General features: G+C 38.6%; 1 long non-coding RNA gene across 1 annotated transcript in view; it reads left to right on the plus strand.

Annotated features, from left to right (window-relative positions):
• LOC142553846 (uncharacterized) overlaps window positions 1–16,401 on the plus strand; it is a 29,306-nt gene extending 12,905 nt beyond the window's left edge. Inside the window, exons 3-5 of the long non-coding RNA XR_012822017.1 lie at window positions 15,245–15,308; window positions 15,451–15,692; window positions 16,019–16,401. This is a non-coding gene — a long non-coding RNA (uncharacterized LOC142553846). The remainder of the gene's footprint in view (window positions 1–15,244; window positions 15,309–15,450; window positions 15,693–16,018) is intronic.
• The last annotated feature ends 5,507 nt before the right edge of the window (window positions 16,402–21,908 follow it).

The following is a 21,908-nucleotide window of genomic DNA, read 5'->3' on the forward strand; positions in this document are numbered from 1 at the left end:
AAAATGGTGTCAAGATATTTTAAAGTATATGTATATATGTATATTTTGAATTATGGAGATTAAGGAGAAAAAAAAAATTCTAGCACGTTTTAAGAAAACGAGTAGCAGACGTTTCACTAGTATCTGCGATGTGAGTACCATGTTTCATTGGTAGGGGACATTGTGATGTACGAACATGCAGATAGGTGCTCCTTGTATAGTGCACTGAACAACCCTCCATAAAAGACTTTCTAAGTGGTTCTCAATTATCGAGTGGAAACGTTCTAGTTTAAGGTTGTACACCATTAGTTCTTATGACCCGGGACAACATTGAGACTCTATATGCTAGCATTGCACTTTGACTTGTTTACCGACTCATATGGGGTCATCAGGTGGCAAGGTTGGGTGTTTTTTTGAAACATATAGGAGTCGATGCATTGTAGTCGGGGATTCACCGCTTACCTTCGGGTATGGATATCCTATGTGTATGTAGTTTGAAATCTCTGATCAGACTATGGTGGTAATTAAGAAAGGGGTTTCTTAGATTACACCATTGATGAAACTATGACATGACACATAGAATCGATTCTTTGACAGCTCTCGATATACCAATAGTTGTCGAATCGGTCGGGATATATGAGATGAAGGGACCGTACTGTACGCTAACCATAATTGAATGGTTCTTGCATGCACTATCATTTGATACCTAGGGAATCATGTAAGCGATGCTGCTAACATGATTGGTTGGGTACTATCAGACTTGAGTTCTGACGTTCTTATTATCAAGGAGTTGATAAGTAAGAATTGAGCAATTGGGGTATGCTCATATAAAGACATGTTTAGTCCCGAATAACATGGAGATGTGAACCCACGGCAAGTTGTATCAATGAACCATTGAGGGCCACACAAGTGCTAATTTTCTAGATCCCGTTGAGAAGTTAAAATAGTTCAATGTGTTGAATTTATTAAACTAGTGAGCTTGAGTAAAATCAAGTAAAGTTTAAATGGTCTTAAATGTGTTTGAGACAATTAAATAAAAAGTCCATGGGCCTTGTAATTGTTACAAGCCCAAGTAGAAAGCATGTAAGGGAGGTGAAGGGTTGGAGGCTACTTTTTCAATATCCAAGGCAAGACATGCACATGCTCTCTTTTACTTTTGCATACACCAAGAAAATTTGTCTTTTACTTCACTCTACATGATTTGGACGAAATTTGAGAGCATATTCTCTCAAATTTTTCTTCTTTCTTTTGTTGTGAAAAACTTACACTTCTAAAAAGAAATGCCTTACATTTTCTAGTGCAAGTGTAAGGTGGATCTTCCTTGTTGGTGGTGGGCTTAATTTTTGAGCAAGGTGTGGTCTTGGAAGCTTGAAGATTAGTCTTGCCATTGAAGAGCTTATTTGTTTGACAGCTAAGTTGAAGCCATCATAAATCCTTTAAGATTGATAGGTAAAATTCTAAAACATCTTATGTATGACATTTTGTGTTTTATTGTATTTGCTACACACTATAGTGTTTAGGGTGCTCGGTTCTTGTATGAAAATATTTTTGAAACTTTCGTTGCGCAAGCAAGCACCTTAAACGATCCCCTTTCATCATCCACCTCGATTCAGTGGTTCTGAGGGAGCTGAGAAAGCAGAATTATGGATTTCTGAGATTGAGGAATTGTTTGATTTGATTGAGTATCCTTCTGAGCGTCGATTGAAATTAGCTGTGCATCAGTTGAAAGATCGTGCCAAAATGTGGTGGTCTACTACATCGATGACCTTAGATGCTCAGAGAATTGTTCTATCGTGGGATATATTCAAGCTGAAGTTTAAGGAAATTTATTGTCCTCCATCATTTTACAGTTCTAAGGCTTCAGAGTTTCATAACTTGAAGCAGGGCGATATGTCAGTTGCGGAGTATGCGCATACTTTTTATGCTATGCTGAGATATGCTCCTCATGTTGCTGCAAGTCAGGTTGCGGTTGTTGAAAGTTTCATTGAAGGATTGAACGATCATCTGCACCCTTTTGTTTCTACCGGTAAGAGACTAAATTATCTTGAAGAAGTTGAAATAGCAAAAAGGACTGAAGCTAGTCTTAAGAGGAGTGGCAATCGAGTGCCTACCCAACATCATCATTCGGGAAGGCAACAGTTCAATCAATCTGGTTCTGCATCTCTTCGTCCACGTGGGAAGCAATTTAAGAAGCCTGATTCTAGTTCTTCGAGTTCAGGGAGTTCAGGGAACCGTGGTGGATATCATTATAGTGGACCTTACTGTGATCACTATGGAGGCAAGCATTTCAGTAATCAGTGTGTTGGAGTTCAAGGGGTTTGTAATAATTGTGGTCGGTCGGGTCATTTTGCTAGAGCCTGTCCTAGTAAGACGGGGAAATCAGCCCAGGCAGGTAGTGGAGTTCAAAATAATAGATTCCCAGCATCATCTCAGTCTTCCCACCAGTCTAGTCTCCCTTCACATCAGACCAGAGGGCAAGGTGGTCAACAGAATCAGTCACCTGTTCGTGTATTTGCCTTGACTGAGGATGAGGCTCAGGCAGCTCCAGGTACTGTCATTACTGGTAACTGTACTTTATGTGGTTTTATAGCACAAGTGTTATTTGATACCAGAGCATCTCATTCCTTTGTTTCTCATGCATTCGTTGTTTCGCATGCACAACTAGTATGAATTCCAATCTATCTGTTGCTACTCCGATGGGCAAAATGATTATCACTGATAATGTGCTGTTCAATGCGGTTTTGTTTCACGATGAAAATGTTCTATATCTGAATATCATAGTCTTACCTATGCATGACTTTTATTGTATCGTTGGTATGGATGTTTTGACTGCAAATCGTGCCACTGTTGACTGTTATCGAGGAATAGTTTGTTTCAGGCCTAGCTTTGCTCCTAAATGGAATTTCTATGGTCGTGTTTCTCAAGCCAAGATTCCTCTAGTTTCTGCCATTGAGATGAATCGATTGTTAGATTCTGGTCATGAAGGTTTTCTGATTTATGCTGTTGATCTATCGTAAGATGAGCGACGGATTTCTGAAATTCCCGTAGTCTGTGAGTTTCCTGATGTATTTCCAGAAGTGATTCCTAGTTTTCCACCAGAACGAGAAGTTGAGTTCAGTATCGAATTAATGCCAGGAACTGAACCCATATCTTGAGCACCATATCATTTAGCTCCTGTTGAGCTAAAAGAACTGAAAGAACAATTACATGATTTGTTGAGTAAAGGTTATATTCATCCAAGTTCTTCACTGGGGTGCACCGATTCTATTTGTTAAGAAGAAAGATGGTACGATGTGGATGTGTATTGATTATCGGCAACTGAATAAGTCTACTATCAAGAATAAATATCCACTCCCTAGGATCGATGACTTATTTGATCAGTTTCAATGTACTTTGGTGTATTCTAAGATTGGTCTCCGTTCTGGGTACCATCAAGTTCGAGTTAGACAAGAAGATGTCCCGAAAACAGCTTTTCGCACGAGATATGGACACTTTGAATTTTTGGTTATGCCTTTTGGTTTGACCAATGCTCCTGCAGTGTTTATGGACTTGATGTGTAATGCCCGATTACTCGTACAAATGATAATAATGCGTTTATGTCGTTTATTATGTAGTTATTTAGCTCATTAGATTTCATGTGATGATTGAGTTATCAATATTGAGATTGAACATGATTTTTATATTGTTCATGGTGTATTGAGAATGAATATATGTCTAAATAGTGATAGTAAGATGTGTAGGTAGAAATAGTGTAATGAAGTTGGTAGGAAATGAGATGAAAATGTGGCAGTTTTTACGGGTTTCAGCATAATGATTTGAATATTGATCCAAATTGTGTGAGGCCACCACCATTAGAAAGCTAAGATATAATGATACAACTTTCATGTATTGGGTTTTGTCCAAATCATTGTGGATGACAAACCAAAAGCGCCCTGAAGTGTGTCGTGTGTATCGTCATTCCTTCACTGACACATGTTGGGAGAATGAGCATAAATTTTTACTCAGACCTCCAAATGACATGAAACTAATTGGAGAATTAAGCCAAGATATAGGGCTACAACTTTCATGTTTACCACTTTTTCAAATTATGAGGGGAAGAGACGTTTCTGGAGCAATCTTTGAGAAGTCTGCGCGCAGGGAGCAGAAGCGCCCGCGCTGGGGCGGCCAAGTTTGACCGCCCTTGCGCCCCTGTACCAATTTTTAGGCGTTTTTACAGTAGGGCTCGTGCTGGGGCGGCCAAACTTCACCGCCCTAGCGCCCCTGGACAAAAGTTTGAGTTAGAAGCTTCATTTTTGACTTACATAGATAAGGGTCGAGGGTTTTCACCATTTTCACCATTTCACCATCAAATCTCAAGGAGAAACCAAGAGAGAAAACAAGGGTTTGCCAAGTTCTTCCCTCAAGTGATCCTCCATCTTTTCTTCTTCCTCAAATTGAAGATATAATTGAACTCTTCACCACAAAAGCATCATAGGGTTGTAAGTATTCACCTTTTTATATGGTTGTTATATATGTAGAAGACCATATAGACATAGTGATTGGATTTTGATATATTTGACAGTATAGGAGCGAGAAGCATCATCTCAAACCAGTGTTCTTACGCTTGGACTGTAAGTTGGCATGTTCTTGAAGTAATACATGAGTAATATTATGATTTCAAATGCTTCCCATTGATTATTACTATATGTACATTCTTAGTATGTTTATTGATGAAACATTGCACCATATTCCATTGTTATGTATTAAATATGAAAGAAACTCATGAATATTGAAGATGGGTGCTATGTCATGAACAAAAACATGAACATGAAAGGAAAAGGACTGATTTTACATGATATAGAGATTGTTGACATCATGGGTGGTTTTAAGTCCACCAAACCTATTGGCCAATATATGTTCGTGGGGCTTGGGGTTGCCAAAGGTTGATCCCTGACGTCTAACACCGTAGTAGCTATATAAAAAGCAAGCATGGTAGTATAGGTCAACTAATGAGGCTCAAGTACAAAAATGAACATGAATATATGCTATGATATGAAATGGTTTAAAGATTCATTGTTGTCACGACTTGATATGTATGTTCCTTCGACGCATATTGGTACGTACAAGTGTCAACTTATTGAGTTTTATAAACTCACGTAGCTCATGTATTAAAGGATCGGTAGTGAAGAGACGTAGGATGCCGGTTCGCCAATGGATGCTTGCGACGTGCCTCACCTCGACAAGAACCGGGACTTATTATTGTATAGCTTCCGTATATGTATTATAATGAATTTGATGTCAGGGTTTGAAACAGGTTTTATGATGTTTATGTCTATGTATATAATGATACATAATATGTTTTGTATGTCAAAATACGATTATATGTACGTGTTATTGTTGTTGCTTGAGTTGTTGGTGCATACAAAATATAGAGACATCATGCCAAAATTTTTATAAACCCTCAAATTGATGCCCCTCATTCGAAATTGCTTCATAATATAGGTATATTATTCAAATCCTATTTTGATTACAAGTATAAGTATCATTAATCATGTCAAGTATAGAGTAAGGGTGTGATATTTTAGATTGGTATCAGAGCCCACGGTTCTTCGACAGGGAAGACACTGCACTTCATCCATACATGGGGAACTCGGCAAGTAAGTATCTTTGTATCCCATAGTTTATGCTAAGTTATGTGTTTCTACGTGACCTATATGTAGGTTAAGATAAAATACGATGTCACCTAAGCGTAAGGTACAGGAAGGAGAGTCATCTAAGGGCAAGGCCCCAGCAGTCGAAGGTGAGGGCAGTGCGCCACGACCTGTAGATGATTTTGCTCAGCTTCTCCAACAACAAGCGAAAGTCCATGGGGAGCAGATACAGCAATTACTTGAGATGCAACAGACTACTCATGAGCAGGCACATGCGCAAGCCATGCTACCCAGACAAAGACCTATTCAAACAGATGTGTATGATCGTTTTCGACGTCTAAATCCTCCGGAATTCATAGGAAGCACCGATCCAGCAGTAGGAGAAGAATGGATTAAGTCGTTGGAGTCCATCTTCTCCTACCTTCATATGAAAGATGCTGACAAAGTAACTTGTGCCATCTTTCTATTAACAAAACATGCAAGTATATGCTGGGAGAGTGCAAGGGTGGCATTACCTGCGATACAATTGACATGGGATACATTTAAATCCACGTTTTACAACAAATATTTCAGTAAAGATGTACGAGCCAAGAAAGCCAGTGATTTCCTTAATCTGAAGCAAGGAACCATGTCAATGGCAGAATACATACAACAATTCGAGGCTGGAGTCCAATATATACCATATATTGAACATGATGACACAAGTAAGGGCGAACAGTTCATGCGGGGACTTCGCTGTGAAATTAAAAGAGATGTACGGATTTCGAAGGTTGTTACATATGGAGAGATAGTAGAAAGAGCACTTATGGCAGAACAGGATGAGCAAGACATTGACAGAGATAGACAACAACGAAGGCAACAGTACTTTCAAAGGAGCCAAGGAACAGGACAAGGTAAAAAGACTGATAGTAAGGGTACTCGACCAGAGGAACCTCATGGCAAGGGTCCCCCTCCACGTAAACAACAAGACAGACCACCTTGTCCTAAATGTGGAAAAATTCATGGCGGGGAATGTATGCAAGGTTCCAATGTTTGTTATCGTTGCAAAAAGCCAGGGCATCTCGCCAGGAATTGTCCAGGGAGTTCTGAGAAAGTACAGGGACGCCTTTTCTCCATGACCAAAGAGGAAGTGGATGCGGATACATCGATGATCACGGGTATGTTCTTGATTTCTGGTATTACTGCTATTGTTTTACTAGACTCAGGAGCCACACATTCCTTTACTTCGGAATCATTTGTAAGGAGACTGGACATTACAGCAAGTACAATAGAGACACAACTCGCCATAGCCTTACCTTCTGGGCAAGAATTACAGAGAGATCAGGTTGTGCGAGGGTGTCCAATATATGTCCAAGGCCATCAGATGTATGCTGACTTGATAGTTATGAGGATGATTGATTTTAATGTGATATTGGGAATGGATTGGCTCTCGAAGTACAGAGTTACTATTGACTGTGGCATGAAGCTGATCAAGTTTGCACCAGTAGGAATTGAACCATTCACAGTAGCAAGTGCATGTATATCCTTACCTCTTCGGACAATCTCTTGTATGAAGGCTTGTAAATTACTACAAAAGGGGTGTCAAGGATATTTAGCATCTCTCTTAACTATTGACCCACCTGTTCGTGAATTAAGAGATACAGATGTTGTTTGTGAATTCCCAGAAGTATTTCCTGATGATGTAACAGGCTTACCCCAAGATAGGGAGATCGAATTTGTGATAGATATTGTGGCAGGAACTCATCTGATCTCAAAAGATCCTTTTCGATTAGCTCCTACAGAAATGAAAGAATTGAAAGAACAGTTATATGAGTTACTTGATAAAGGGTTTATTAGACCGAGTTTTTCACCGTGGGGTGCACTTGTTTTATTTGAGAAAAAGAAAGATGGTACCCTTCGTCTATGTATTGATTATAGGGAGTTGAACAAAGTGACAATCAAAAACAGATATCCACTCCCCAGAATTGATGATTTGTTTGATCAATTACAAGGAACCGCTATCTTTTCGAAGATTGATTTACGATCAGGCTATCATCAATTAAAAGTAAAATCAGATGATATATCAAAGAATGCATTCCGAACCAGGTATGGACATTATGAATTTCTTGTAATGCCATTTGGACTAACGAATGCACCAGCTGCTTTCATGGATTTAATGAATAGAATTTTCAAGCCATTTCTAGACAAGTTCATGATTGTGTTTATAGATGATATTCTCATCTACTCACGAACTGTAGAGGAGCATCGAGAACATTTGCAATTAGTTTTGCAGACTTTGAAAGATAAACATTTATATGCCAAATGGAAGAAATGTGAATTTTGGCTTGAACAAGTAGCATTCTTAGGCCATATTATCTCAAAAGAAGGCATATCAGTTGATCAAAGCAAGATTGAAGCTGTTAATAACTGGCTACGACCTACCACTTTTACCAAGGTACGTAGTTTTCTTGGGTTTGCTGGTTATTACCGTTGGTTCAGAGCGGGATTTTCTAAGATAGCATTGCCTTTGACTGCGTTAACACGAAAGAATGTGAAATTTATATGGAATGAAGCATGTGATACCAGTTTACAAGAGTTAAAGGCAAAATTGACATCAGCACCAGTCCTTGCTATACCAGAAGGACCAGGAGATTTTGTGGTATAAAGTGATGCTTCGAAACAAGGTTTAGGAGCAGTTTTAATGCAACACGGGAAGGTGATCGCTTATGCCTCAAGACAATTGAAGGAATATGAAAAGAATTATCCCACACATGATTTAGAACTGGCAGCAGTGGTATTTGCATTGAAAATATGGCGCCATTATCTGTATGGCGAATGGTGTGAAATATATACGGACCACAAGAGTTTGAAATATTTATTCACGCAAAAAGAACTGAATATGCGACAACGACGTTGGTTGGAATTAGTGAAAGATTATGATTGTGTTATTAATTATCATCCAGGTAAAGCCAATGTTGTTGCAGATGCGTTAAGTCGAAAATCCAGTTCTATTGCTGCAATGGAAGTACAAGAACAATTTTATGGGATTTACATAATTTGAAGATTGATGTTATGCCAAAGGGCACTGCAATCCAATTATCATCTCTCATGGTTTGACCAACACTTGCAGACAAAATTAAGGCCGAAGAAAGTACAGATAATGAATTACAACAACTGAGGCAGCGAGATGAAGAAAAAGGAAATTTGAACTTTGAGTCGAATGGGGAAGGAATATGGACATATCGAGGGAGATTGTGTGTGCCAAAGCAAGGAACGATCAGAACTGACATTCTTATTGATGCTTATGCTACTCCCTATTCGATCCATCCAGGAGGCACAAAAATGTACAAGGATTTGATACCATTATTTTGGTGGCCAGGTATGAAAAAGGATATTGCTCAATTTGTTGCACAATGTCTAACTTGTCAACATGTCAAGACAGAACATCAAAGACCAGCAGGAATTCTGAAAACCACTACCCATGCCTGAGTGGAAATGAGAACATATCACAATGGATTTCATCCTTGGTTTGCCAAGAACACAAAGAGGATTCAATGCTATATGGGTTATTGTGGATCGACTTACGAAATTAACTCACTTTCTTCCGGTGAAGACCACATACACGATGAATCAATATGTTGAAGAATACATCAAAGAGATAGTGAGACTTCATGGCATCCCAGTGTCCATTGTATCTGATAGAGATCCCAAATTTACGTCTGCATTTTGGAAGAGTTTACATCATACTATGGGAACTCGATTGTCATTTAGTACGGTGTTCCATCCTCAAACTGATGGACAATCAGAACGAGTGAATCAGATCTTAGAAGATATGTTGATGGCCTGTACTATTGACTTTCCAGGTAGTTGGGACAGTAAACTACCGTTGGCTAAGTTTACATATAACAATAGCTATCAGTCAAGTATTGGAATGACACCATATACTGCATTATATGGTAGAAAATGTTGATCTCCAGTACATTGGGATGAAGTAGGAGAAAGAAAATTATTAGGTCCTAAATTGGTGCAACAGACAGCAGAAGTGGTAACCAAGATCAGAGAAAGAATGCACACCGCATAGAGTCGACAGAAAAGTCAATTGGAATTTCAGGTTGGGGACCATGTATTTGTAAAGATATCACCATTGAAGGGCATTTCACGTTTTGGTAAGAAAGGAAAATTGAGTCCAAGATATATCGGTCCATTTGAAATCTTGGAAAGAATAGGAGACAGGGCCTACCGAGTTGCATTACCACCGAATTTTTCAAATGTTCATAACGTTTTTCATGTTTCCTTGCTACGAAAGTATTTGGCCAATCCTTCTCATGTTCTTCATTACGAACTGTTGGAGCTTGCATCGAATCTCTCGTATGAAGAATGGCCGGTCCAAATCCTCGACAGGAAATCAAAAGTATTACGAGGCAAGGAAATACCCTTGGTAAAATTGTTATGGCGCAATCATGCAATTGAAGAAGCAACTTGGGAGCGAGAAGACGAGATTCAACAAAGATGTCCTGAAGTATATGGTATGTCAAATTTCGAGGACGAAATTCTTTGAAGGAGGGGAGAATTGTAATGCCCGGTTACTCGTACAAATGATAATAATGCGTTTATGTCGTTTATTACGTAGTTATTTAGCTCATTAGATTTCATGTGATGATTGACTTAGCAATATTGAGATTGAACATGATTTTTATATTGTTCATGGTGTATTGAGAATGAATATATGTCTAAATAGTGATAGTAAGATGTGTAGATAGAAATAGTGTAATGAAGTTGGTAGGAAATGAGATGAAAATGTGGCAGTTTTTACGGGTTTTAGCATAATGATTTGAATATTGATCCAAATTGTGTGAGGCCACCACCATTAGAAAGCCAAGATATAATGCTACAACTTTCATGTTTTGGGTTTTGTCCAAATCATTGTGGATGACAAGCCAAAAGCGCCCCGAAGTGTGTCGTGTGTATCGTCATTCCTTCACTGACACATGTTCAGAGAATTGGAATAACCGTTTACTCAGACCTCTAAATGACATGAAACCAATTGGAGAATTAAGCCAAGACATAGGGCTATAACTTTCATGCTTACCATTTTTTCAAATTATGAAGGGAAGAGACAATTCTGGAGCAATCTTTGAGAAGTCTGCGCGCAGGGAGCAGAAACGCCCGCGCTGGGGCGGCCAAGTTTGACCGCCCTTGCGCCCCTATACCAATTTTTAGGCGTTTTTACAGTAGGGCTCGCGCTGGGGCGGACAAACTTCACCGCCCTAGCTCCCCTGGACAAAAGTTTGAGTTAGAAGCTTCATTTTTGTGACTTACATAGATAAGGGTCGAGGGTTTTAACCATTTTCACCATTTCACCATCAAATCTCAAGGAGAAATCAAGAGAGAAAACAAGGGTTTGCCACGTTCTTCCCTCAAGTGATCCTCCATCTTTTCTTCTTCCTCAAATTGAAGATATAATTGAACTCTTCACCACAAAAGCATCATAGGGTTGTAAGTATTCACCTTTTTATATGGTTGTTATATATGTAGAAGACCATATAGACATAGTGACTGGATTTTGATATATTTGACAGTATAGGAGCGAGAAACATCATCTCAAACCAGTGTTCTTACGCTTGGACTGTAAGTTGGCATGTTCTTGAAGTAATACATGAGTAATATTATGATTTCAAATGCTTCCCATTGATTATTACTATATGTACATTCTTAGTATGTTTATTGATGAAACATAGCACCATATTCCATTGTTAAGTATTAAATATGAAAGGAACTCATGAATATTGAAGATTGGTGCTATGTCATGAACAAAAACATGAACATGAAAGGAAAAAGACTGATTTTACATGATATAGAGCTTGTTGACATCATGGGTGGTTTTAAGTCCACAAAACCTATTGGCCAATATATGTTCATGGGGCGTGGGGTTGCCAAAGGTTGCTCCCTGACGTCCAACATAGTAGTAGCTATATAATAAAGCAAGCACGGTAGTACATGTCAACTAATGAGGCTCAAGTACAAAAATGAACATGAATATATGCTATGATATGACATGGTTTAAAGATTCATTGTTGTCACGACTTGATATGTATGTTTTTTCGACGCATATTGATATGTACAAGTGCCAACTTAATGAGTTATATAAACTCACGTAGCTCATGTATTACAGGATCAGGTAGTGAAGAGACGTAGGATGCCGGTTCGCCAATGGATGCTTGTGACGTGCCTCACCTCACAAGAACCGGGACTTGTTATTGTATAGCTTCCGCATATGTATTATAATGAATTTGATGTCAGGGTTTGAAACAGGTTTTATGATGTTTATGTCTATGTATATAATGATACATAATATGTTTTGTATGTCAAAATACGATTATATGTACGTGTTGTTGTTGTTGCTTGAGTTGTTGGTGCATACAAAATACAGGGACATCATGCCAAAATTTTTATAAACCCTCAAATTGATGCCCCTCATTCGAAATTGCTTCATAATATAGGTATATCATTCAAACGCTATTTTGACTACAAGTATAAGTATCATTAATCATGTCATGTATAGAGTAAGGGTGTGACATGATGAATCGAGTATTTCGTAAATATCTCTATTGTTTTGTGATTGTATTCATCGATGATATTCTTGTCTATTCCAAGTCTGAAGAAGAGCATGTTAAACATTTGAGACTAGTTCTTCGAATTCTTCAAAAGAAGCAATTGTACGCCAAGCTATCCAAGTGTGAGTTTTGGTTAGATAAAGTGGTGTTTCTGGGCCATGTCATATCTCAACATGGTATTTATGTCGATCCAAGTAAAGTGGAAGCAGTTTTGAACTAGGCACGACCGACCAATGTGCCAGAGATTCGTAGTTTCACGGGTTTAGCTGGTTATTCCGGAGATTTATCGAAAATTTCTCAAAAATTGCTAGACCTATCACTCAACTGACTCATAAAAATCAGAGATTCATTTGGTCTGATGAATGTGAGTCAAGTTTGTTGAGTTGAGTAGAGATTGACTTCTGCACCTGTTCTTACCATCCCAAGTGGTTCTGGAGGATTCGTTGTTTGTACCGATGCATCAAATCAAGGATTAGGTTGTGTACTGATTCAGCATGACAGAGTTGTGGCATATGGTTCTTGTTAGTTGAAACCGCATGAGTCTAAGTATCCTGTTCATGACTTGGAATTTGCTGCTATCGTTTTTGCTCTCAAAATTTGGAGACATTATTTGTTTGGGGAGCAATTTGTAATTTATTCTCATCACAAAATCTTGAAGTATCTGTTCTCTCAGTCAGATCTGAATATGAGATAGAGACGTTGGATGGATCTTTTGAAAGATTATGATTATGAGATCCAGTATCATCCGAGAAAAGTGAATGTCATTGTCGATGCTTTGAGTCATAAGGTTGTTGATGTTAATTTATCCTCGATTCGTGTTTCTAAGTTACGAGAGGATATTTGCATTGCTGGGTTGGATTTTCAAATCCAAGGTAATGCTGTTTGTGTATCTCAGATTTCTGTTGAGCCAGAGTTGATTCAGATTGTAAAGTCAGCTCAGAAAACTGATGATCGAGTTCTGAAATCTTATGAGTTAGTATCTCAAGGAGACCAATCTGGTTTCTCAATTCACTCTGATGATTCTCTTCGGTTGAATGGTAGGTTGGTTGTCCCAGATATTCCTGAATTGCGTGCACCCATCCTTAAATAAGCTCGTTGTACTCGATATAATATCCACCCAGGAGGCAGGAAAATGTATCATATTCTACGGCCTCAGTTTTGGTGGAAGAATATGCAAAATGATGTGGCTGAGTTTGTATCTCGTTTTATGATATGTCAGCAAGTCAAAGCAGAACGAATGAAACCTGGAGGATTATTGCGTAGTCTTGAGGTTCCTCAGTGGAACTGGGAGCAGGTGGCTATGGATTTTGTCATGCATTTGCCACGTACTTCTCGTCATTTCGATGCCATTTGGGTGATTGTCGAAAGATTATCTAAGTCGGCACACTTTATTCCTTATGAGAGGACGTATTCGTACAAGAAGATGGCTCGTCTGTATATTGAAAGTATTGTGAGACTTCATGGAGTTCCAGTTGAAATAGTCTCAGATCGTGACCCTAGATTCACATCAAAGTTTTGGACTAGTTTTCAAAAAGAAATGGGTACACGACTTGCGATGAGTACTGCGTACCATCCTCAAATAGATGGTCAGACAGAGCGTACAATCCAGATACTCGAGGATCTGCTTCGAGCTGTAGTCATGGATTTTAAAGACAGTTGGCAGGAAGCTTTACCTCTAGTAGAATTTTCATATAACAACAGTTTCCAGGTGACTATTGGTATGGCTTCTTTTGAATCTCTGTACGGCAGACGATGTCGATCACCTCTTTGTTGGGATGAATTTGGTGAGAAGCAGTTGACTGGACCTGAGATTGTTCAGAAAATGCATGATAAAGTCCAGTTGATTCGTCAGAGAATGAAAGCTGCCCAAGATCGGCAAGCTAGTTATGCTAACAAACGTCGTCGACCTCTAGAATTTCAAGTTGGATATTTTGTGTTTCTAAGAATCTCTCCGTTTAGAGGTGTTGTTCGTTTTTGTATGAGAGGTAAGTTGTCACCTCGTTTCGTTGGTCCCTACGAGATTGTTGAGCGTATTGGGACTTGCGCTTATCGTTTGGATTTGCCTCAGTCTTTATCTGGCAGTCCACGATGTTTTCCATGTTTCTATGTTGCGTAAGTATGAGCCCGATCCATCTCATGTGATTCAACCTGATGAGGTTTAACTTGATCCGTCTCTATCGTATACTGAGTATCCTGTTTGTATATTGGATCGTAAAGATAAAATTTTACGCAATAAAGCTATACCACTTCTACGTGTTTAGTGGTCGAGCCATGGTGTAGAAGAATCAACGTGGGAAACAGAAGAGAAGATGAGAACATCTTATCCATATCTGTTTGATTCTTAGTAATGTATTCTTGGTTTCGTATCATGTGTAAGATGTATGTGTATAAACAGAAATTTCGAGGACAAAATTTGTTTTAAGGGGTGGAGAAGTGTAAGGCCCTATAATTAATTATCCGGTAATTTGATATAATTAGAATAATTATTGAGTTGTAAATTAAAATAATTATTTATGCCAAATAATTATAGAAATTGTGTTAAAAATATGTATTTTAGAATATCGGAGAATTTAACGATATAAAATACATACAGAGTTTAAATAACACACGAGTTCTTAAAATAATGGACTCAATTTATTAAATGTTGTGGTCAATTATTACACATATACACAACTATATTAAATTAAAGAAAAGGGGAAAGAAGCAAACCCAATTCCCGTAGCCTTGTTTTCCTTTTTCTTCACAAATCCCTGTCTCACTCATCACCTTCAAATTGGAGAGGCCATAACTTTACCGTCCGGCGTCGAAGTCTCGAATGGTTTGAGGGGTTTTCTTCCTAACATCAGTAGCTTCGTTTTGAACCATGAATCGCCACATTTGATGCTCGTTTAAGCCCAAATCGAGGCCTGTTCGCAGCTGCTGCTGTTGGCTCGGTTTAGGTGAGATTTAAGTTTAGTTCCTTGGAGTTTTGTTGTGTGTTGGAGTGGGTTTTAAGCCTTGTGATTTCCCTGTAACTCCAGCTCGTTTTTTGAATTTTTTTAGCTCGTGAACAGTAACTCCGACGAGTTTTCGGTGGGTTACCGCCTCGAGACCGCTAGCGACTAGAGTAAACTTCGACCTTGTGAGTTACTAGTCCGAAATATCAGCATCTAGGCTGCCGAAATTTGGATTTTTACCCGTTTCATTTTAAATTGTTTTTGTCATTCGAATAGCGTTATATTGATGTATTTATGGGATAATTGTTGTAGGTTCAGTCATTGGAATTCTTCGAGGTATATTCGGCGAGCCTATTAATTATGTCTAATCGTTTTGTGTTATATTGAAAGATATTATAGTATGGTTGTTATCGTTAGAATCAATATAAGGATTATCGTGTTGATAATGGTTGGAATGTAAATAATGATGAGTTGTGGAATTATTCGGCTTATTTTATTATTTTAGATTGAGAGAGTTCAGTTGATCGTTCTTGAAGATCATTTTCGTGGTATATGTATGTTACAGTTCGGTAACATACGACTGTAAAACATAAATTATGTTTAATTGTCATTCTGTGTTGCATTGATCGTGTTTATGATTTGTTGACTGTTGTCATTTGTTAAATGCCTTTGTTGTGATATATGTTATTATTGTGACATATTATTGGCATTTAGCATATGACATACTGTTGTGATGTTCATGTTGAGCCATATCGTTCTTGTTAGCCCATTGACATCCGTTGTTATCTGACACTGTTGTTTATCTCGGGATCATAGTGTGGCTGATATGCCTATACACATGAGATCGTAGATGTGATTGAACAATCCATGGTTAGTGCAGCCTTTTGAGGTGAGCACTGGGGTTGTGTCATCTAGTTCGTTCTGTTGTGCCATCCTGTTATATCGTATCAGCTGTATGGAGGCCGAGTCAGGGGTGTTATTCAGCACAGCTTGGCATACCTCGCATACTTGGCTGGGCGGTTTAGCTGCATGACGATGTAGCTCCCTTGTGTTGTTGCTCGAGCATTATTCCAGTTGTTATCGTACCGTTTGTTGGCTTCTGTTATCCAGATTATTCGTTGAGCCTTTCATGCATTGCATATTACATTTTATTATATGATTATGCATGATTTATGATTATTGTTGTTATTGTTGAACTGCTTCATACCAGAATCCTAACCTCAGTTGTTTTCTGGGGGGCAAGTGTGGTTGCTATTGGGCACCATGGTAGATCTCCCGAATCGTTTTGCAGCATTAGGCCGAGGTTCCGTCAGTGGAGCTCGGGATCGAGGTTGGATTACTTGGTCCTGTTCAGTGGAGTCTCTCAGTTAGTTTATATGTGTGTCTTGAGTTTGTTTTAGTCTCGTATTGTAGTTTATTTGCCATGGAGATGCCCCGTGTATCTGTAGTGGTATTTGGTTGTTTTTGTGATGTTCTCACTCGACTCTGTGATATTTATGATCTGGTGAGTATTTGGTAAGTTTTAATTTATGTTTAGTCCTGGCCAGTGCGGCTATAGGTTGTTTAACTTTGGTTTTGTTTTAATGGCTCTAGTTGGAGTATATTTTAATAAAAACTGCTGCTTGAGTTTTTCGGGACGTCCTACTTACGGGGAGGTCATGCCTAAATTTTTCTAGGCCCTGAGGTCCGTTTTAAAGTATTTTAAACACTTTTTTCGCTGCAGATTTAAATCAAATAATTAATGTTTGATAATAATTGTCATCAGAGTAAATGAGCCTCACACACAACAAAACCTAAATCGAAGCATAAATAATTCCAAACCAAAATCACGAAACCATATGGACAAATGTGTGTGTTGGTGGGTGTTGTACTAACAGGATCCTGAAGCAGAGGTTTGGAGTCGTCTTTGGCGGGTCTGAAGAAGGGTTTCTTTGTTCTTTCGTTCTTCACAATTGTTGCGACATTTTTTCTTGTAACCAAATTGTAGCGGAAGTTTAAAAATTTTGTTTCGACATTCGAAATAGTCATTGGACGTCGTATGTTTATTAAACCATTCATATGGTGTTTAATATATTTTAGTTGCGTGTATATAATGCTGGCTCCAAACTATTTAAGATTTTAAGCGGAGATAGTCCTTGTAAATATCTACTAACGGATCTTCCTCCGGTTGATCATCAAGTCCGGTCCACTATCGGAGACTATGTTCCTTGCTTGGATTGCCTAGAAAATAAAACGATTGTGTGTTGAGACTATGAGGTCCGAATTTTCAAAATCCGAAGTCTGTGTAGCGGCGGGGGCGCTGTAGAAGACATGGCCGAAAAATTTTCCTCCAAGGAAACAAGGGGCCGAAATTTTCACTGCAATATTTAGGTGATGGCCGAGAGGTTATGTGGAGGGGAGGGAGTATTTCGTGTGCAAAAATTCTTTTCTGTATTATGTCTCCTTATGATATATTTATAGAGCGCGATTCTTGATCTCATTAAATGAGTGTTTAATTATTTTAATGCATTAAATGCATGATTTTAACATGAATATGTATTTTTAATTCTTGATTAATTAAGATTGCATGATATAGGGCTTTTAACAGTATTTCAAGCTCGAACGAAGAATAGAGGCCGGAGACAGTTAAAGAAATTTTTTTATTAATTAATTATTTAATATATGATGTAAATATGTGTGATTTCAAAAATGGACTTTTTAAGGTATTTTTACTCATCTAGTCATATTTTCAACTGGTATGCAATTTTTAGCAAAACGAATGACTTTTTGGGAGTTTGGACAATATTTTAAAAAACGTACCTAAAAAAAATATTTTACGAGGGGGTTATTGGGATTAATGGGTATATTTTAATATATTTTGTGCATAAACTCCTACGCATCTTTATTAATTTTAATTAATGGGCCTAATATACACTATTATTTTATCAAACCCTACCTTCCCAAAACCTTAATCTGCGTCACACTCTCACACGGCCGCCCTTCTCTACTCCAACGGCAGACTTTCGAAAATATCAGCTGCCTCCCTACTCGACTTTTGTAAGAAATTTTCAAAGGAACTCTTCCCCGTCCCTCCAATACCCGTTCTATGCGATTGGTGTCAAGGTTTTCGAGCGTAAATACGCAAAGACACGTCCTATACCTCCTTTTCCTCATCAACCACATCATGATATGTGTTTTGAATGGTTTTTGCATGATATTTACATAGATCTATCGTTTTGCATTGAGTTACACGATTTTACACGAAAATATGCATATTCATTAACATGATTCTCGCGTTTTCTTTGCTGGTGTGTAAGGGTCTGCTAGATCTCGACTGCTAGGGGCCGTGTCATGTCAAGATCGAGTGTGGCTATGTGTGTAGGTTGTTTTGGACTGCTTCATGTAGAGGCCGATCGGTTTCCCTAGTTCTTGGTGTTGTATTGGCCGATCGGGTTAGTTAAAGGGGGCACTGCTGCGTAGGGGTTGAACCAGGTCATGATGCAAACCTTGGTGGGTAAAAGTCATGGTCTAGGGAGGCTCGAGCATGGTTGGTCGTGACCCGAGTGCAGATCGGGAGGGCATGTTCGAAGGGGGCTCACGTAGGGCTTGTTCGGAAGGAACCATACACGTCCGCGTGCATGAGGCTGTGGACCATGGTTAGGTTGTTCCAGAATAGTCCAATCATGTCCTAGGGTGGTCTGGTTTGGAGCTGGTCCTGTCTAGTTTGGGCTAGGTTCGAAAATGTGAGGGTTAAGTGCACTAGGGTTTGAAGGTTACAACGTGGAGAAAATTGCAGCAGTTGGTCGAGGGTTTTCGACGGCCTTAGGTGGTCTGAAATGGTGAATTAAGGTCTAGTCATGTGTGGTTAGGTCATGGTTTAAGTTTGGAAAGATTTGGTTGAGTTTCAGGTTAAAATCGAGACCCCGGTCTAAGTTTTAAAATGAATTATAGAAATTAATGCATGGGCTCAAGGTTATGTCTAGGAAACAGTTATAAATATGTTTTGGGGGTGTTTTAATAAGTTTGGTTGGCTTCAGGTCGAAATTTTGAGGTCCGGGGGTAAAATGGTCAATTAGGGTTTCCATGGGCAAAATGATCATTTTGCACCCGGGTCGAGTTAGTAGTCCTGGTAGCGCCCTGATAACTGAAAATTCATGTTTAAAATGTATATGTTATTTATGAACATGAATTTTATGATTATGCTGGAAAAAACGTTGCAAGCTTTGTTTTAAGAAATTGTATATATATATATATATGAATTTTACAAGTGATGAATACGATGACATGTGTTGAAGGAGGTGAATTGGTTGTGACTAATTCGAATACGAACACGAATATGTAAATCCAAGGCTCAGTGGATGGGTAAAAATACTTTTGCATCATTTAAAAATCCCAAAAGTACGCAAATGCAAAACGTAAAATCGTAAACGTCAACCAACCCTAAGCTAACATTATTTCCAAAATAAACTTAACTTTATCATCCTCTCAAAACCTCTCAAAAGCATATAAGACATAAAATCTTTAACGTAATCATAAACATAATGCGGAAAACTAGCAAAGGTCCTCGAGTTATGTGCACCATCAATCCAGCTAGTTCAACCATCAAGTCCTCCATTAACATCATGATCACCTGCATCAATCACACCCAGTGAGTCTATTGACTCAACAAACCTTAACCACGATGATAAGATCGGTTCTAGGCACATGTGAGAGTGCTTCAAACACAATATTCTCAATGAGCTGCAATAGTTCGTGTTCTAAGAATGTAAGCACCGATGAATTAAATCGAGTTTGGTGTTTAAACCAAGCAAAAAAATACTCAAACTAATCATTCGTTAAGAAAGCTGATTAGTTTAAAGATTTTAGCTTGTGTAAACTGATTAACTGAAATAAAGATGATCAGTTCTTGCTTGTATCAGTTCTGTAACGCCCCGAAAATTTAAAGGTCCACGCGAACCACATGCATGCAATTATTAAATTCTCTTGTATTTTAATTAATTGTTTTAATTGCATTAATTAATTATGTTGTGCATATTGGCAAGTTTAAATATACTTTTATACATGGTTGCATTAAAATGTATTTTTAAAAAAGGTTATTCGAGTTGCGATCGAGGAACGGAGACCGATGGCTGAAAATGGAAAATGTTTTTATTAAATCATTGTTTTTAATTATTCAAAAATAAGGGTGATGCTTTTTATTATTTTTGAAAAAGGGGTTTTTAGGTGATTTTATACGCCGGAACGTAATTTTTATCGGTGTTGGATTTTCAACAAAAATACGAACTTTTTGGCAATCCGGCTATTTAATTCACAAACTTATTTCTACCAAAATTATTTTAATATTTTAATTAAATCCTAATTAAGACTAATGAGCCTAATTGTTTGCTTATTAGGCCTAAAGCCTTGTTAGGACTTAATTAACTATATAATTTATGTTTAAATCTCCTAAAACCCTACAACTCCTACACAAACACACGGCCACAATTCTAAAAAATCTCCACCTAAACTACACGGCACACACATGCATAAAGATTGAGGCAACTTTCGAAAATTGCCAAGGAAGCTTCAAGCCAAAGGTCTTGCCCGTTCTTCAACGTCGTCAACGTAAAATCGTGCGTTAAAATATGCAAAGGCACGCCTACTCTTCCTTCAAACCATCATCACATCATATTATTTGTTTTATGCATGAAAAGTTTGAGAAAAACGAATGACACTTGAATTATTTTCGTTCCTATGTAATCTATGAAATTTCAAGCATGTTTTTTATTCTAACTTGTGTTGTTTACATACATCTAAGGGGCTGACATGATTAGGAAATGACTAGACATTGTTTTACATGAATATGAAGGCTTCGAAACACACAAAAACGTGAGGAAACAGGAAAATACGAAAGCTGGAACCACCCTTGGCCTGTGGTGTCTACTGGCTCACGGGTTGGGGAGTGCAAGGCTTGGGCTGGGCTCGGTTGGTTCCAGAGGTTGGCCAAGGTCAAAAGAGAGTCTAGGGAAGAGTCGTAGCCATGCGAGGACTCGAGCTAAAGGGCTGGGAGGAGTCCTTGACAGCAAGGACTCCTACCTGAGAGAAGCCGAGGGGGGACAGCGCTAGTTCTGTTCTTCGTGCAGGCTTGGGGGCTCAGTCCAGGGGGCCGTGGCTGGGTCAGGGCGAGTCCTTAGGGTCCTTAGTGGGTACACAAAACGTTGTTTCAGTGGTTGGGTTCGTTGGTAGGCGCCTTGAAGCTAGAACTAGAGTCCTTGTCCAAGAAGGACTTCTCGGCCAGCTTATGTTAGAGATTGGTGGGTTTGTTTTCCATGCTTGGGGTATTTTCCTTCGGATATTTGGGTCCAGTAGGGTACTTTAGGACGTTTGTCAAGTCTTGGATCAACATGGTTCGGGGGTAACTCGTGAAAATCAAGAGATGGCTCGGGGTCGAATATTTTGAGTCATTAGGGTCTTAGAAGTTAAGAAAATTGAAACACGGCTCACGGGGGTCGAGTCGTGCTTCATGGGGACTAAAATAATATAAAAAGACTAAATTTAGAATTTAGGAATTTTATATTGAAGTTCGGGATTTTTCGGAAGTAAAACGCCTTCAAAACGTCTAATTACGAATTAATTCAAAAGCCTAGTTCTTAAGCTAAATAAAATTGTGGGAATTTTAATTTAGGCTTAAACAATTATTTGGGACATGTTAGAGTCAAGAAAACGTCAAAAAATGTAAAACGTCACGTCCAGGGGTAAAACAGTCTTTTTACACGGGAAATTATTAAACGTCATGGCAGTGCCCTATTTGC

The sequence above is a fragment of the Primulina tabacum genome, chromosome 8 (genome assembly GCF_025594145.1).
Source record: "Primulina tabacum isolate GXHZ01 chromosome 8, ASM2559414v2, whole genome shotgun sequence".
Taxonomy (NCBI): domain Eukaryota; kingdom Viridiplantae; phylum Streptophyta; class Magnoliopsida; order Lamiales; family Gesneriaceae; genus Primulina; species Primulina tabacum.